The sequence below is a fragment of the Tachysurus fulvidraco genome, chromosome 14 (genome assembly GCF_022655615.1).
Source record: "Tachysurus fulvidraco isolate hzauxx_2018 chromosome 14, HZAU_PFXX_2.0, whole genome shotgun sequence".
NCBI lineage: Eukaryota > Metazoa > Chordata > Actinopteri > Siluriformes > Bagridae > Tachysurus > Tachysurus fulvidraco.
The window spans coordinates 24,742,457-24,749,956 of record NC_062531.1 but is presented as its reverse complement, the minus strand read 5'-3'; the positions used below and the strand labels follow the sequence as shown (position 1 = coordinate 24,749,956).

Here is a 7,500-nt window from a genome sequence, read left to right as displayed (position 1 = left end):
TTTATAAAGATCGGTGGACTTTTATGTCAGACATTCATTCTTTAATTCTGGCGGACAATTTAGTGTGATGGTAGTTTATATCAGTGTTTCTCCACTTTTTGGAGTACCGGAGCTCCATCACATCTCAAACCAGACTCATGACTGCAATATCAGTAATCAATAGACTCTTTTAATTTGTCTCGACTTTACTAAAATTCTAAAAGTTTTCTGTAGAAAACGTCCGCCGGTCGTCCTACAGTACCGTTTCTACAGGAATACAGGAGTAAAATGGCGGGCATTTAAAACAATTCGCGATTTCGTCCTTAATTTTTTCCGGTTTTAGTAATGACGATCGTTTCTATATACAATAAAAATAAGCCTAATAATGTAGGATAACTTTTTATAAATATTTTATAATTACAGTATTTTACGGTTCCTCTGCAATTACGCCACGGACCACAAGGGGTCAGCATAATTGCCCCCCCCGCCCCCCCCCCCCCCCCCCCCCCCCCCCCGCTGAGAAACATTGGTTCAGATTAACATAAATGTTTTTATTTTTACGTAGCACTCGGGCTTGTAAAACGAAATGGAGAACCAACACACCAGGAGGCCCTGATTGTGAAATAAAAATCGGCTCTAATTATAGAAACTCACCAGTTGTGTCGCATTTGCATGATAGACGCTGTGCAGTTAATGCGATTAATAATCAGCTGCCTGGTCGTGTTTTAATTTAACCTGAGATAGAGCGAGAATAATTTAATTTCCGAGCGATCAAATCCATTGTTTAATTTTGTGTACCGCGTTCATCGAGCTCCCGCGTGCGTAATGATGCCGCGCTGACTGATTGTAGAACACACACAACAGATGGCACGCGCCTGAAGCTCATAATAATCGCTGCATGCAACAAGCTCACACACACACACACACACACACACACACACACACACACACACACACACACACACACACACACACACACACACACACACACACACACACGGAGAGAGAGACAGAGTAATGGCTCGGAATATATTTGGATGCGAACGTTTGAACACAAGCGGCGAGTGACGGTGAAACTCAGGAGCTTCAAAATTTCTACACGCTGCTGTTTGTTCAGGTGATAAGTAAAGTATTGGCACCCCTACTGTGCTGTTTTACATATTGTATTAAATGCACAGCTTGGAGATTTGCGCTCAAGAAATCCAGCAAGGAACCACAACAGATTCAGTGACTATGTTTGAATAATCCAGAGAATTGGAAACAGAATTACATTCTGACGTCTTATTTATTTATTTATTTATTTATTTATTTATTTATTTATTTATCTATCTATCTATCTATCTATCTATCTATCTATTTAGATGTATTTATTTATTTATTTTTGCTCTATTGCTCTTTCGACATCTGGCCACATGGAAATTAGCCCTGGGGCAAAACTCCGCCTGCTTTCCAGTTGTGCACAGTGCATGTGTAATAAACTAGTATATAAATAAATAATCTGTTAGCTTTTTCTACACACACCTGTTCGTGCGCCGCCATATAATGACGCTGGTGAAATGAACAGATGGTTAAAGGCAGTGCGCACGCAAATGACCCACTTTCATGTCTTTTACTTGGATGGAACCATATTAACGATCTAGAATTAGGTTTAGGATTTATCTCAAGCCTAATCTTGAATGAATCGGATTAGTCGGATACACGTGTACAAAAATCCTGTACGTTGCTCTCAGGTTGAGTCCTGAATATGTGACAAACTGAATGGGAAAGAAAAAAGTGGTGCAGAGTAGCAAGAGATGTTAAATAATAATAATAATAATAATAATAATAATAATAATAATAATAATAATAATAATAAGGAATACGGGTATAGTAATAATAATAATAATAATAATAATAATAATAATAATAATAATAATAATAATAAGGAATACGGGTATAATAATAATAATAATAATAACAATAATAATAATAATAATAATAATAATAATAATAATAATAATAATAATAGGGAATACGGCTATAATATAATACCAATACTAATACTAATATACTAATATACTAATATACTACTACTACTACTACTACTACTACTACTACTACTACTACTAATAATAATAATAATAATAATAATAATAATAATAATAATAATAAGGGTAACACACTATCTATACATAAAATTACACAAAGTCTATTTAAAAACATACTTTTAATATTAACCCAATATTTAATGACGGACAGCGAAAGGTATATAAGAATAAAATTAACGAGTCGTGTAGTTACAGGAGAATAATCAACTATATGTAAATGAATCTTGAAGTTCATGTTATTCTTATTAAATCGAAGTGCCGCCGGTTTGCTAAGAGCTGAAGGAAAAGTCTCTCTCTCTCTCTCTCTCTCTCTCTCTCTCTCTCTCTCTCTATCTCTCTCTCTCTCTCTCTCTCTCTCTCTCGCTTCCTCTTTGTCAGAAACGAGCGATGGCTCCATCTAGGGCTCAGTAGATGTCAGCACTCATTATCTTTAAAAAGACACGAAGCAAGCGTATGAGTGCAAAAGTTTGCACACCCTTTATCATTTTGAATAAAGAATCGAATTAATGCACAGACTCTACACTGGCTCTAAATTATTACTTGGTCATAACACTGAGCTCAGTGTCAGCGATTATATATAAGATCAATATCTTTGCTCTCTTTCTGAAAAATAAATAGTCAATTTTTGTTGTCATAAAGCACAAACAATAGAAAGAGACATTTTTATGTATAACAGTGTTCTTTACAGATTTTAAAGAACTTACAGCACTTACAAACTTACAGCACACTTTTCTTCCTCTTTTCTTGATGAATTATGCAGTAAGTGCAAGAAAGATACAATATTTTTATTTATTTTACATAAAACTTAATAAACCAGATTAGTTTAAATCATGATCTCAGCACAAGTGTATAAACACTTCACTCCACCTCCATTTCATTATGTTTCATTCATTCATGAATTTTTCATACATTCATTCATTTTCTACCGCTTATCCGAACTTCTCGGGTCACGGGGAGCCTGTGCCTATCTCAGGCGTCATCGGGCATCGAGGCAGGATACACCCTGGACGGAGTGCCAACCCATCACAGGGCACACACACACACACACACACACTCTCTCACGAATGAACCTGAGTTAGCTAAACAAAGGAAGCTAAACTACAGACGCAGCATTTCTTCGCCGTTTGGTATCTGAGATGAGACAAATTTGTCCCTTGAGATGCAGGACGTCAATCAATCTGAAAATGGAAATACAATTTTGAATAAGATTTCACTCAGATAATAAGTGCCCTACACGAGCAGCTGAAACTGGAGTCGCCCTCTTCGTCTCTCTCTCTCTCTCTCTCTCTCTCTCTCTCTCTCTCTCTCTCACACACACACACACCGCTGTGTCTTCTATTTACATTCAAACGTTAATCAGAGAGAGAGAGAGAGAGACATCCGAAGCAGTGCCTGGAACTCCTCATAGTCTTGTAAAAGAGATTGAATCGAGTACATTTCTGCACTTTTCCGGATTCTTCTGTCCACTTTATTCTACGGATACGACGCTCGAGGAGATCTTGTGTTTTCAGACAGTGCAGGATGTCACAGTTTGTACTGTTTTTTTTTTTTAACGTCTGAATTTTGCCATGGATTTAACCGTGACGGAGATCTGTAGCGTGGACAAATTCTTCTCGAGGGTGCCCAAAAGTTTGCCCTAAAAGTCGTACAGGAAGAGTAACGTATCAGTTTGCCGGTGGACTTGAGCATGGAGGTGTTGATCAGGTGTAAAGATCGGTGTCAGAAGAAGTTGGACAAAATCCTGCGCTGCTTCTTCGGATTCATTAGCGGCACGCTCGTTCAAGGTCAGCACTTTGGTTCCCAGTCCCTCCCGACGGTTCGTCTTCTCCTCTCTCTTTCTGCTTTCTTCATAAACTATTAATAACAGATGGGCCAACATGTGAGGAAGTGGTTCTTCATGGTAGATTTGCTTTCCTCCATGTTATATGCTCACGATGCATCCTGTCTGTCCTTCCGTCGTGCATCGATTCGATGTAAAAGTATCTTTCTGCAGCGCAGTCGTGTGTCATCGTGCATGTGTCCTGCCGGACACGAGGTCAGATCTCGCTCCTTGACACTTTTTGTTTGGAATTCAAACTATTTTCTTCTTTATGGTCTTCATGACTTTTGGTTAAGGCGTGATTTCAGAGAAAGCTTTCTTCAGAAAGTTTCTTTGTTCGAAATGCAGGCATGAGACACGTCATGTTCCACAGTTTCAGGTGTAATTTGTTTCTTAAAAGCACAATTTGACTCATGACACCTTTAACTAAGGGCCTTTGCCCTTGGAGTAGTGTAAATATCAGGTGCTTCGAAGTTTCCTTGCCAGGCCATCAGAGGGGGGGGGGGGGGCTGACAAATGCTTTCTCATTGCCCACCTTATGTTTCTATGTGGACGGTGCCTCACCCTTTCCTCGTCCTATGTTCCCACCATCTCACCTGTTCCTTGTTTACCTTGACTGGTTGCCTTACTGTATATATGCCTGTCTTATTCTCTATGTTTTTGTAAGTTATTGATTATATCTGAAGATGGGCACGGTGGCTTATTGGTTAGCACGTTCGCCTCACATCTCCAGAGATGGGGGTTCGATTCCCGCCTCCACGTTGTGTGTGTGGAGTTTGCATGTTCTCCCCGTGCCTCGGGGGTTTCCTCCGGGTACTCCGGTTTCCTCCCCCGGTCCAAAGACATGCATGGTAGGTTGATTGGCATCTCTGGAAAATTGTCTGTAGCGTGTGTGTGTGTGTGTGTGTGAATGAGAGTGTGTGTGTGCCCTGTGATGGGTTGGCACTCCATCCAGGGTGTATCCTGCCTCGATGCCCGATGACGTCTAAGATAGGCACAGGCTCCCCGTGAGAAGTTCGGATATGCGGTAGAAAATGATGAATGAATGAACGAATGATTATATCTGTTAATGTTGTTGCTGTTGTCATCGCGCGCGAACCGTAAGACGTCGTTATGTCCAGGTTGTGTTTTGTTTGCTACTGTAGGGTTTCCATGTCATAGTAATGTTTAGGTTTTGCTATGTTCGATGTAAGTTTTTTTTTTTTTATTTCGTACGCACTGGGATCCTGTATTTGGGTCTGATTCGCTACCGCGGTTGTTTGGGCGTATGGCGGAAATCCAGGTTCGATCCCCGCCATCGGTGGCATCTGTTACAGTAAAGTTCATGGTTTTGTTTAGTTTGGTAATTGTTTTGGTTTATTTTCATGCTGCACTTTATTGAATAAAACAAAAATAAAAACAAACAAACAAAAACGATCAGAAGCCAAACGCACCCTCGTAAATAAACCAAAATCTGACTGTGTGCGAATTTGTTTTATAATCTTTTCTAGTTATTTGGTCCAAATCTACAGGACACATCTATTTTCTGCAGGTCTACAGCTCTGTCCTTTGGCTCACTGGATGACTGCTGAATCAATTTGTGCAGCTGAGTCGATTCTGAGTCAATCGGAAGTTGATTCCGAGTCATTCGGTTATTTTATATGACGTAGAATTCAGTCATGTTTTCAGTCCTGTCTGTAGATATCGCAATACAGAAATAATAATAATAATTATTATTATTATTATTATTATTATTATTATTATTATTATTATTATTATAAAACCCCACCCTTAATTTGTAGCTTGGTGCCGTATTTGGAGATATTTCCGTGACATAATTTATGATGTCATAAGAGGACATTGTTAGTCCTAACACAGTTATGATGACGTTTAATAGGAGAAGTAATGATGTGGTGTGAGGTCACGTACGGGAAACCTGCGACGTTTCTCCAGACGCATGTCATCATCCTTCCCTGGTTGCTAGGTGATGGCTGACCGATTAACAAACAGGGACAAGAAACTCTTATATTCACCGCGTCGTGGGACTCACCGGAACTGGCATGGAGACAAAAACGCGGCCGGTTCGAAGGATAAGACGACCAAGTTCTTATCTGCCATGTTACAGCTCACTTTATGTGTTGGATTTTATTCATAAATAACTCAGTACAGTCAGAATAAGCTCCTCTGATGTCCTTTAGGCTTTATAAAGGACAGGACAAGACAATTAACAAATAATTTATTGGCTGGAGAGAGCTGCGATTCATTCATTGATCTGCCTCTGATTAAAAAGGCCATGTTTTTTTTGTTCTCCTGCTTTTTCACGAACATCTATGACTCGAGACAAATTCAGCCGCATGAGACGTGATGCCAGCGTCCCCTACAGCGGTCACTCAGGTCTCAGGTCAGTCAGGTCTCGAATGACGACTCGGTGTCTCCCCAGGGACCTTGTCTGGACACCGCACGCCACCCCACCCTATCCCGGCGCCAAGGTGTTCTTTTAATAAAGAGAAGAACACACACGTGTATACACACACACACACACACACACACACACGTGCGCAGAAGAATGCGGGTCACATCAAGAATACTTTGGAGAAAATTGTAAAATGTAGAATCGTAAAGATTCTTCATACAAGAGTCGGCGGTCGACTAGAAATGAAAACAAAATCTGTTTCTGTTGTTAAACCAAACCTTTGAATTGTTTTTGTTGTAATTATCAGGTTCGACTTCAAGGAATCGATCAGCAGATTAATTTAAAACGATGTTGTTGTCTGGTGAATGTCACGTGGAACAGAAACGTTTCTCTTCATTGTCATTTACTTTTAAAGCAGCTACTTCAAAGCGAATGACCCTCTGGGAAGGGGAAGAGGTGTGTGTGTGTGTGTGTGGGGGGGGGTCTGTTTTAAGTTAAAGGTCATGACCAGACAGGTCTTTTGATGTCCGGTTAACAGTCAGGTGGACACACACACACACACACACACACACACACACACACACACACACACACACACACACACACACACACACACATCCGTCAGCATCTTCATCAAACTATCAAGCTAAGCAGAACCTTCGAAGAGGTTTGGACACGTGTCGCCACACACACACGCTCACACACACACACACACACACACACACACACACACACACACACACACACACACGTACATACGTGCACAAGCACATACACACGATCAAACATACACATGCACACACACACGCACACAAACACACACACACGCACACAAACACACACACGCTCAAACATACACGTGCATACACACACGTGCACAAACACACACGCGCCCGCTCATAAAACACACATGCAAACACAAAAGTGCACAAACACACAAACGCCCTCTCAAACATACACGTGCACACACACATACACACACACACACGCTCTCACACACACACACACATGTACATACGTGCACAAGCACACACACGATCAAACATACACATGCACACACGTGCACAAACACACAAACGCTCGCTCAAACACACACACACACACACACACACACACACACACACACACACGCATGCCTACGTGAAGGTCTTTCTCTTTCCCATCAGTGTGTCTGTACTTGTGAGTTCAGAGCTTACTACATCGTGTGTAAATCAATATCGGGT

At 40.6% G+C, this 7,500-nt stretch overlaps 1 protein-coding gene across 5 annotated transcripts in view; it reads left to right on the top strand.

Moving 5' to 3' along the window:
* The window catches only part of kcnip3a (Kv channel interacting protein 3a, calsenilin), a 63,158-nt gene that overhangs the window by 18,485 nt on the left and 37,173 nt on the right, over nt 1-7,500 (top strand). The gene's annotated exons all lie outside the window — the stretch shown is intronic.